This window comes from Triticum urartu, chromosome 3A (genome assembly GCF_056163025.1).
Source record: "Triticum urartu cultivar PI428250 chromosome 3A, HENAU_Tu73, whole genome shotgun sequence".
Classification (NCBI taxonomy): domain Eukaryota; kingdom Viridiplantae; phylum Streptophyta; class Magnoliopsida; order Poales; family Poaceae; genus Triticum; species Triticum urartu.
In genome coordinates this window covers 546,356,535-546,367,745 of record NC_141875.1, presented here as the reverse complement: position 1 = coordinate 546,367,745, position 11,211 = coordinate 546,356,535, and the positions used below count along the sequence as shown (strand labels likewise).

Sequence of the window (11,211 nt, the reverse complement as noted above, 5' to 3'; positions counted from 1 at the left end):
CAACCGGCAGCTCGCCTAGCGCGCTTCCAGACGGCGGCGGCGGCACAACCACGTCCGGTATAAGGTCGTCGCCACCTTCCCCCTCCATGATCGGGTACTCGCCGCCGGCTTCCCCTGACTACCCCATGAACTCCGGAGGCGGCGGCGCAGAGTTCCGTGGGGTGACAAACACCGCCGATTGGCGGTGCACGGCTTCCTCAGCCTGCCGCCTTGCCGCGATGGCGGCCTCGACCTCTTCCAGTTTCTTCTTGGCGGAGGCCTCCGCCTTCTCGGCCTCCGCCTTCTCCAGGCGGGAGGCCTCCTCCTCTTCGCGCTTCTCTTGCGCGTTCCGCTCCGTTGCCTCCCGGAGATCGGCGGCGGGGTCAACCCGCCGAGTGGTGGCGGACGTCTCCGCCGACCCAATGACGGAGGGGGCGGCGACCCTCTCAAGAGTGAGGGGAGCCCTGAAGCAAGGGAAACGAGTAAAGACTCAGGCAAAAGCTACAAGGAAAGAATAAAAGCAGAAAGATGGAGTACTCACGCGGAGACCAGCGGCGGCTTCTTCACTTCCTTGCGGAAGCGGATGGCCTTCACGGTCGCCTCGTCCCGCTTGGTCGCCGCGGCCGAGCTCTTGGGTTTCTTCGATCGACTGCCGAACAAGCTCGACACGGCCCTGCGTTTCCTCGCGCCGCCTTGAGCGTCCGGCGCGGCATAAGAGCTTGCGCCGGGCTGGCCGGCTCCTGGTTAGTGGCGGGGGACGACTTCCTCATCATCATCAGGCCAGTCCTCTAGACTGGCCCCGAGCCGCGGGCCACCTCCTCCCTTGGCGTCGTCTTCCAAAGCCGCCGCCCCCAAATCAGGGTCATCTACGTTGCTTTCCGCCCGGTCAGCGAGGAACTCGCGGGCCGGCCCTGCGGTGCCGGCTGACGGATGGAGGAGGGGATTCTGACCAAAGCCGACTGGTCAGGTCGGACAAGACGAACTTGGCAAGAAAGAAGACAAGTAAAAGAAAGAAAGAAAGAGGCAACTCACTATAGGCGGGGGGTTAGCGCGAGAGTATGGCTCCTTGCCGAACTGCCAATCTTCCAGGATCTTACTGTTCGAGAGGTAGTTCACCATGTAGGCCACCTCCTCGTGAGGCATGTCCTTGGTGACATCCGGCTCGGGTCTCGGTGCCCGCTCATTTGGCATATCATGTGGGGGCGACCTTGGAGTGGGAGGACTCGGCGTGCCACGAAGGCGGCCAGCAGATCCGGACCGGTCAGGCCCTCCGTCTGCGTCAGCACTCGGAGTCGCGTGATGGCGCCGGCTCCTGGAGGCGTCAGTGACTTGGCCCGGTACGACTAGTTGGGCAGCCTCCCAGCCGGCGGGCCGGCTACGAAAGCCGGCAGATTGACCCAATCGCCCTCCATGAAGACGCTCTTCACATAGAAGTACGATCGCTGCCACATCTTGACCGACTTTATCAGCTTGATGGTAGGGAAGGGGTTGTCAGCCCCCGGCCTCCACACGGCGATGAACGCGCCGCACTGAGCTGGCACGCCTGCGGCCTGGGTGCCGAGCTTGGAGAAGAAGAACTCCCTCCAGAGCTCGATGGTGGGGAGGACTCCAAGGAAGCCCTCGCATAGGGCGACGAAGGCAGACAACGGCACCACCGTGTTGGGCGTGAGGTGGTGCGGCTGGAGGCCATAGAACTCGAGGAAGGAGTGAAAGAAGCGGCACGCCGGCAGGCCCAGGCCGCGCAGGCAGTGCGAGCGGAAGATGACCCGCTCGCCCTCCTCCAGCGCCGGCGAGATTTCCCCCCTCGGCGCAAGGCGCACCCGCACGTAATCCTTGCCGGGGAGCCGACGCGTCTTGCGGAGGAAACCGATGTGGTCATCGTGGACCTCTGAGCCATCCCTGGTGCCGGAGTGCACCGAGGGGGGCGCGGCGGCGGAGGAAGAGCTCATCGTGAGTGGATCGCCGCGGCGCTCGGGAAAGCTCAGGGCGCGGCGGTGCGAGGAAGAAGAAGAAGAGCGAGGAGTAGCATGGGGGAGGGGCACGCGTGCTCTGCCGCTCCCCCCTCCTCCCCCTACTTATAGCCTCATGGGCTGCGAAGCCGAGGGGGCGGTCGTGCGATTTGCTGCGCCATGACCCCATGACCCCCCACGTTTATCGCACGGAGTTACTGCGCGCAGTAACTCCATGGGAACCCCAACCGTCCGCTACGGCCGCAACGGATCCGCTCGTGCGTCGAGGCATGGTAGTGGCGGGCCCCGCCTGAAGACTTGTCCCGTCACGTGCGTGGGCAGGCAGACTGGCCTGGCCGCGCGCTGCCACGTGACAGGCCCAAATCGGGTGGCGGCCTGGAGGCTTAGCCATCACGCCACTTGGATCACGCTAGGGCGTTCGAAATATTGGACAAGTCAGAGATGGGCGAGTCCGACTCCTTTTAGTCGGCCCGGCAGAAGTCAAGCAAGATCCATGTCTCGAGCACCCGGAGAGAGAAACTGCTGAGGCTCCCCGGCCGATCGTCCGCGGCGCCTCACCAGCTTCGGGGACTACTGTCGGAGTAATGGTCCATGGGTAGGCTAACCCGAAGCCCAGAACCTTTCAAGACATCAGGGCAGGGTGCGCCCCTCGAAGATGCCACGACGAATAGCCGCCTTCTAGAAGTCGACCAGAGGAACGACCGACTCCCCCCACAGCCGAGTCCTGGAGGCGAGTTCAAGTCACGCCGACTCCGATCTGGCGGCTTCCAGAGAAGTCGGCCACCAGGAGTCGGCCCCCGGCACCAACAAATACCCGTGCCCTCATCAAGAGGGACGAGACGGGGAGTGGCTACAGTAAAGCCCACTCCCCCCCCTTTCCAAGGGAAGGCATGGCCACAGTGCGCCGTACCCGCAGAGATCTCCGTCTGGCACGGCACTGTTGCCATGCCGGCCCTGACATTAGCACTAGTGGGCAGGGTCCTGCACCCACGACGGCCTGTCTGTACGACCCAGGGACGACGGGTCCCGCCAGTCAGCGGGAGTCCAGAAGACGGCGAGAGCGCCACCAGTCGGACCCGTTGGGAGTCGGCCCCCGGGAGTCGGCCTGCCCCTCCCATGGGCCCCACGCGCCATTAACCAGACGAGACGGGGAGTGGCAACAGTGATCGCCCGCCAGGCGGCGGTGCTGTTGCCACGAACCCATGACCAAGCCCGCGTCGTTAGAAGCACGGCTACAGTAATTAGCAGCCTTGACCTCTCCTACCTCCAGGAAACAGCTCGAGGAGCAACCTTGTACTCACTTTGCCATAGTGATCATGCAGAGACCCCGCAGAGCAGGACTAGGGGTGTTATCTCCTAGGAGAGCCCCGAACCTGGGTAAAGTACACCTGCGTTCGTGTCTACGCCTCATCCCACTTCCAGGCACCGGCGACGTTCTACTTGCTCCCACCATGATAAGCCATCCTTTGGCATATGTCGCACCCAACCCCCGACACAAAGCAAGTATGCGGAGAAGAAGTACCTTTTACTAACCCAGGTTCGGAGTTTCCCAGGGGCCTTTGCGGATCTACCATGCAGCGTGTCCGATGCTACGGAGTTCTTCCGAGATGGAGAAGGGAATTCCACAGAGAACCTATTCTGGTCGCAGTATGATGTGCCAGAACATCCGGTGCCCTTTGCCGATCAGCTGAAACAGTTGGTCGAGCTGCACAGGGTGGCCGAACTGGCCATGAAGGATTTAATAATCTGGCTTTGGCCAGCCGAAGCTATACCTAGCAGTCATTTTGGCTTCATGAAGCCGATGATGGAGGCTTGTCCGCGGCTAGACATCGTCACGCGATCAGTCTGCATCGAAGGTGCCCGCATGGCCTTCACTCGTTGCAAGTTGTGGCGGGCGAAGATGGACGCCGTCGAGGTGGCCAAGGGGCCGCTGAAGGGCAAAGAGCACTGCACACCCGAGCGATGTTTTGCGGATTTCCTGGAAGGTTCTAGACTTGCAGCAGCGCAGTGCGGGCAGGACATTATTTTCGAATGAAGACATTTGTTTTTGTCTTTGCCTTGTATGATGAAAACAAATCCAGTTTGTAATATAATGTTTGTTATGTTTTGATTGTTTCCTCCTGTGCGGCCGTGTTGTATGGAATTTGAGGGTTGACCAGTCATCGGCTTCTGCCCTCACGTAGGTAGTACGAAGGTCTTTGGGATGGAATCTGAACAATCTTGATCCAATTATATGGTCCTTGAAGGAGTTGTTTAGCACAACGAACCAGGCAATCAGACTATGCGGCTTAAACGCCCTCACTTAGCCATAGGAGTTTTATAAGAAAACATAGGGGCAGCCCCTAGTATACGAACCAGAGTGCTGTCAATGTCTGATCGGGAAGTACCGATCCTTCGCGAAATGCAGAAAAAACTCTCCAACAATTTGTGACCTCCGAACAGCTGACCGGCTCTCACCGCATCATCACAGTCAGTTTTCGGCTTTCTCTACTAAGGTTCTCATCCGGTTTAGACCAGGGCACAATCGCAGTAGTTCTCCCTTTACTACCCTAGCCGATGTAGCGGAACGTAGGGTAGCAAGCACAGGAGCTGGGCAACCCAACTATTGACCAAAGACATGATTTGGAGCCAATGCATATAATGTTAAATTCGGGGTGCCGAACTTATCTATAAGAAGTGTTTGGACTTTGTTGCCGTATTATGGGGCGATGAGAAGCCCCTGGAAAATATGAGATGTGCCAAAGTGCACGGGTGCGAGTATATAAGTGACTAATAGCAATGGGAAACAGAAAAAGAGCAGAGGTAGTATCTGGGGACCCTTGACGTGGGCCGTAAACTGTTTCCATAATTGTTGGGTTAATGCATCAAAGCACATTTATAAAATAATGCGATAAGCGACCGACTATTTAACATGCCAGAACCAGAGGAGAGCTGCATTTGGGTACTGAAAAACAGGTAGAGTAGTCATTGGATTGTCCTTTAGGGCTTCCCCTATATGCATGTGCTCTGCGCCAGTCTGGTGTACTTGTCCTTTGACAGGACCGGTAAGCAGGCCGTCGAAGGGGGCTAGTGAGTCCAGGATTGGTGTAGCCGAACTACGAGCTAACTGTGCCTCCATCGATGCCCATAGGATTTTGAGTGCGTAATTATGTATGCGTGGTGCGGATGCCGCTACCTCATCAGGACTGGGACGAAGGCCGAATTGCTAATCGAGCTCTTGACGAGCCGTGTTGTCCTGTTGTAGTGTGGTCCGGACTCTCTTTGTGATGTCCAGGGGCTCGGCGGCCGGATTACGGTTCTGCTTGAGAAGGCCGCTCTATACCTCTGCTGCTAGGGCGGCAGTGTGCTCCTCTGTTCAGAGAGAGCGTTGCATGTTGCCATTGACTGTTATGACACCGTGTGGACCGGGCATCTTGAGCTTGAGATAAGCATAGTGTGGCACTGCATTGAATCTAGCAAATGCAGTTCGTCCAAGTAGTGCGTGGTAGCCGCTGTGGAAGGGGACGATATCGAAGATTAACTCTTCGCTTCGGAAGTTGTCCGGAGAACCGAAGACCACTTCCAGCGTGATTGAGCCCGTATAATGGGCCTCTACGTCTGGTATGACTCCTTTAAAGATAGTCTTTGTGGGCTTGATTCGTGAGGGATTAATGCCCATTTTGCGCACTGTATCCTGATAGAGCAGGTTGAGGCTGCTACCACCGTCCATTAGGACTCATGTTAGGTGAAATCCATCTATGATTGGGTCGAGGACCAGTGCGGCCGAACCGCCATGGCGGATACTAGTGGGATGATCACGACGATCGAAGGTGATCGGGAATGACGACCATAGATTGAATTTTGGGGCGACTGGCTCTACCGCGTAGACGTCCCTGAGTGCTCGCTTGTGCTCCCTTTTGGGGATGTATGTAGCATATATCATGTTCACCGTTTTGACTTGAGGGGGAAATTTCTTCTGCCCCCCAGTGTTCGGCTGCCGGACCTCTTCATCCTCGTCCTCACTTTGTGATCCCTTTTCTTTGCTCTCGGCATTTAACTTGCCAGCCTGTTTGAAAACCCAACAATCTCTGTTTGTATGATTGGCTTATTTGTCTGGGGTGCCATGTATCTGGCATGGACGGTCGAGTAAGCGGTCCAAGCTGGATGGTCCCTCATTGTTCCTTTTGTAGGGCTTCTTCCGTTGACCGGACTTGGAGCCGCTGAATCCGGCGTTAACTGTGGTGTCATTGGTGTTATCGTCATTGCTTTGGCGTTTTTGTCTATTGCGCCGGAGCTTGCGGTGCTGTTCTCGGCCTCGGAGGGGCCTTTGCTGGCTGTGTTTTTACTACGAGCCAGTCAGTTGTCCTCACCCGCACAAAAGCGGGTCATGAGTGCTGTGAGGGCTGCCATGGATTTCGGCTTTTCTTGGCCTAGGTGGCGGGCGAGCCATTCGTCACGGATGCTGTGTTTGAAGGCTGCTAGGGCTTCGGCATCCGGACAGTCAATGATCTGGTTCTTTTTGGTTAGGAACATAGTCCAGAATTTTCTGCCTGATTCTCCAGGTTGTTGGACTATATGACTTAAGTCATCGGCATCTGGTGGCCGGACATAAGTACCTTGGAAGTTGTCAAGAAAAGCTTCTTCCAAGTCCTCCCAGCTGCCGATGGAATTTTCGGGCAGGCTATTTAGCCAGTGTCTAGCTGGCCCTTTTAATTTTAGTGGGAGGTATTTGATGGCGTGGAGGTCATCTCCTCAAGCCATATGGATGTCGAGAATAAAATCTTCGATCCACACTACGGGATCGGTTGTTCCGTCGTATGATTCAATATTGACGGGCTTGAACCCCTCGGGGAATTCGTGATCTAGTATTCCGTCTGTGAAGCAGAGAGGGTGTGCGGCGCCTCTATATCGGGCCACGTCATGGCGCACCTTCGGTGAAGTCCGTCTGCGGTTATCGTCCCGGGCGTATGTAGGTTTGTCACGTCCAAATAGGTAGCCGTCATCCTGAGTCGGGAAGCATCCTCGCGATCCGTAGATTGATCTGCTGTGTCCTGCTCTGCTGTCCAGGTCCTGCCGAAGGTCATATGTATGGTCCCGAGTTGTTCTGTCTCTGTTTTTATGAGGCGGTGGGGCGGGCTGTTGTTCGGCCTGAGTTGTTGTTTTATCCCGACCGCGGGGTAGCCGGTCTGCCGCACTATCCCGACCACGTGGTGGTCGTTCTGCATTGCGTGAGGGAGGTACGGGATCTGGTGCCTCCTTGTCGAACTGAGGTAGCAGTCTGTGCTTAGGGTAACTCTTGGCTGGGCGCTTGAGGCCGTATTCTTCGGCTGCCTGGACATCGGTCCATCTGTCAATGAGTAGGTCTTGATCGGCTTGGAGCTGCTGCTGCTTTTTCTTCAGGCTTCTAGCAGTAGCTATTAGCTGGCGCTTGAAGCACTCCTGCTCGAGGGGTGCCTCAGGCATGATGAAATCCTCACTGCCGAGGCTCTCCTCGTCTTTGGAGACTAGACGATAACTATCGTCATCCGGGTCGTTGGGCATGGCTTGTTTATCAGGGTTAACTTGACCGTTGTCTTGTTCCTCCTGTTCGGATGCTGCTTCAACAGGGTCCTCATTGTTTTCGGCGTCGCCGAAGTACTATTTTCTCCGGTGCCAGTGTTGCCATCTTTTGAGCGACGAGGCTTAGAACGGCGTTTAGGACGCCGGTGCTTGGACTATGTCTTAGAAGGTTTATTCACAACTGGATCTTCTGTGTCATCGTTGCTAGCCTCTTTAGGTGTGTCAACCATGTACACATCGTACGAAGAGGTGGCCGTCCAACGCCCAGTGAATGGCGGGTCTTAGCCTTGCTCCTTGTCGGCATCGTCGTCCATACCGTCGATGTCTTCGGAGCCATAATCGAGCACGTCGGTTAAGTCATCGACAGTGGCTATGAAGTGGGTGGCGGGTGGGAAGCAAAATTCCCATCGTCAGCCTCTAGTTCGAACCAAACATAGTTCGGTTGTGAGTCTTTCTCCAAGGACAAATTCTTTCAAGAGTTTAGCACGTCACCCAAAGGTGAGTGCTGGAAGATGTCTGCGGCGCTGAATTCAAAAATTGGTAATCGATCTAGCTCGGTGCCCGCAGGCGTACATGGTCCGGAACTTATAACCGGAGACGAGTCCGGAGTTCCATTGACGCAAGTATTGCAGGGTGTCGAGTCTGTGTGCGGCTCCAACGCCGTGGACTTTGTGGCCTTGGATGGCATGATCTTCTTCGGTTCTAAGGCCGTTGCAGCAACAGGAACCATCTACTGGATGTGATCCGATGACAGGTTTAAGTCACGTTCATCGGAGCGAGGGGGAGCGATCGTCGCGGTCTCAAATCCATCGAGGCTCAGGTCTAAGCGGACATTTGCAACGTAGTTCAAGCTTCCGAATCTGACCTGATGGCTAGGGGCGTAGCTATTGATCTGCTCCAGATGGCCAAGCGAGTTGGCCCGGAGTACGAAGCCACCGAACATGAAGATCTGTCTGGGGAGGAAGGTTTCTCCTTGGACGGCGCACTATCGACGATTGAAGGGGCCATCGAACCTTTCATCGACGGCACATTGGAACTCTGAATGAAAGCACCAATGTCGGTGTCAAAACCGGCGGATCTTGGGTAGGGGGTCCCGAACTGTGCATCTAAGGTCGATGGTTGCAGGAGACGGGGGACATGATGTTTACCTAGGTTCGGGCCCTCTCTATGGAGGTAATACCCTACTTCCTGCTTGATTGATCTTGATGAATATGAGTATTACAAGAGTTAATCTACCACGAGATCGTAATGGCTAAACCCTAGAAGTCTAGCCTGTATGACTATGGTAATGAATATCCTTTTCGGACTACACCCTTCGGTTTATATAGAGACCGGGGGGGTCTAGGGTTACATAGAGTCGGTTACATAGGAAGGAATCTTCATAGTTGATCGCCAAGGTTGCCTTCCACGCCAAGGATAGTCCAATCCGGACACGGGTGCAGTCTTCGGCCTTCGTGCCTTCACAGCCCATCAGTCCGGCCCATGGATAATAGGCCGGACGCCCGAGGACCCCTTAGTCCAGGACTCCCTCACCCAAGACATCATTTACCACAAGGTATGGGCTATATGAGTACACGGTCATGTCATTTGGTTTGACTAATGCCCCTGCCTACTTTATGAGTATGATGAATAAGGTGTTCATGGAGTTCTTGGATAAGTTTGTCGTGGTGTTCATTGATGATATATTGGTGTACTCAAAGAATGAAGAAGAACACAAGGAACATTTGCGCTTGGTTCTCGAGATGCTCTGGGAACATCAGCTATATGCCAAGTTCAGCAAATGTGAGTTTTGGTTGAAGGAAGTCGGATTTCTCGGACATTTTATATCTCGAGAAGGTATAGCAGTAGATCCTTCGAAGGTTCAGTCTGTTACCGAGTGGTTGGCACCCACCTCAGTTGGAGAGATACACAGTTTTCTTGGACTCACAGGATATTATCGGAGATTCATTGAGAATTTTTCCAAGATTGCAAAGTCCATGACGGATTTATTGAAGGACACCAAGTTCAAATGGACCGAGGAGTGTGAGGCCAGTTTTTAGGAGTTGAAGAAACGTTTAGTTACAGCCCCAGTGCTAATTCTTTCGGCTATACACAAGGATTTCCATGTATATTGCGAAGCTTCACAACAGGGACTTGGAGGCGTTCTTATGCAATAATGAAGAGTTGTTTCATATGCCTCACAACAGCTTCGACCTCATGAGTTGAATTATGCCGTGCATGACTTGGAGTTAGCAGTCGTAGTGCATGCGCTCAAGACCTGGAGACATTTTCTTATTGGAAATCGTTGTGATGTTTACACGGACCATAAGAGTTTGAAGTACATTTTCACGCAGAAGGATTTGAACCTCAGGCAGAGGAGATGGTTGGAGCTCATAAAGGATTACGACATGAAACTGCATTATCATCCAGGAAAGGCAGAGGAGAAGCCGTTGTGGCACACCCACGAGTTCGAGGTCAAGGGCGGCGTGCTCTTCATGCCCGGCGTCCCCGGCGTCGTCGAGCGCCGCGACCTCGAGCAGGTGGCAAAGACGTACGGCAAGACTGTCCACTTCTGGCAGGTCGACCACGGCGACGCCCTCCCGCTCGGCCTCCCGCAGATCATGATGGCGCTCACCCGTGAGGGCCAGCTCCGGCAGGACCTCGCCGACTGTAAGCGCGCCGCGCGTTGACCGTGATTTTCGTTCACCTAGTGTCAGTGTTGGCTTACTGATTAGTATTATGTGGGTGCAGGTGTGGAGAAGAAGTTCAGCGTGTCGTTCTAGAAGGAGAGGGAGAACCGGGCGTACATGAGCGGGCCGGCGCACGGCATCCACCCGCTGGCCAACGCTGCTGGGAAGGGCTTGAAGACGGAGATCCGCGAGGTCGATCTTCCGGCTGCCAATACTGGAGCCAGGATTTTCACCTGATCTGCCCTTGGCGTGTTCTCGTACGTGTCCGAGAGATGGGTGTGTGATAGCTGGAGATAGGGTAGTTAATAAAATGTCTCTCACCCCTTTGTTTTTCCTCTTGGAAATGGAGTGAGTGTTCGGAAAATGATGGACTTCCGAATAACAATCATAGGCAGTGGCGGAGCGAGGAACCGAGGACTTCCGAATAACATGGTTGTAGCGTTGAGCCGCAAGAGTTATGTTAACACCCTCATAACTGGAGGATTACCCCATGAGTTAGGCGAAGATCTCAGAGAACTTCGAATGGAGATAGTTCTGAGAGGTTTTGTTGCAGCGTTGGAAGTTCAGTCCATGTTGTTGGGAAAGATTCGAGAAGCACAGAAGACAGATAAGGAGATTGCGGAGATAAAAGAAAATATGAGTAAAGGAAAGGCCAAAGGATTTCGTGAGGATGAACACGAAACTTTATAGTTTGAGGATCACATCTATGTGCCCAACGACCCAGAGATCGGGAAGTTAATTCTTTAGGAGGCTCATGATTCGCCATACTCAATTCACCCAGGCAACACCAAGATGTATTTGGATTTGAAGGAACCTTTCTGGTGGACAGGTATGAAGAAGGATATTGCCGAGTATGTAGCAGTATGTGACGTATGTTAGAGAGTTAAGGCAGAGAATCAGAAGCCAGCAGGATTACTTCAGCCTTTGCCGATACCCAAATGGAAGTGGGATAAGCTTGGCATGGATTTCATCACCGGATTACCCAGGACACGCTCAGCATATGACTCCATCTGGGTTGTAGTTGATCGCTTGACCAAAGTGGCACACTTTATCCC

General features: G+C 54.5%; 1 pseudogene across 1 annotated transcript; it reads left to right on the top strand.

The window, feature by feature from the left end:
- The first annotated feature begins 3,813 nt into the window (after positions 1-3,813).
- On the top strand, positions 3,814-10,520 carry LOC147980461 (oil body-associated protein 1A pseudogene; annotated as a pseudogene). The gene is made up of 3 exons (XR_015599340.1): positions 3,814-3,934; positions 9,897-10,136; positions 10,218-10,520. The product of XR_015599340.1 is annotated as an oil body-associated protein 1A pseudogene (transcript).
- Positions 10,521-11,211: the final 691 nt, after the last annotated feature.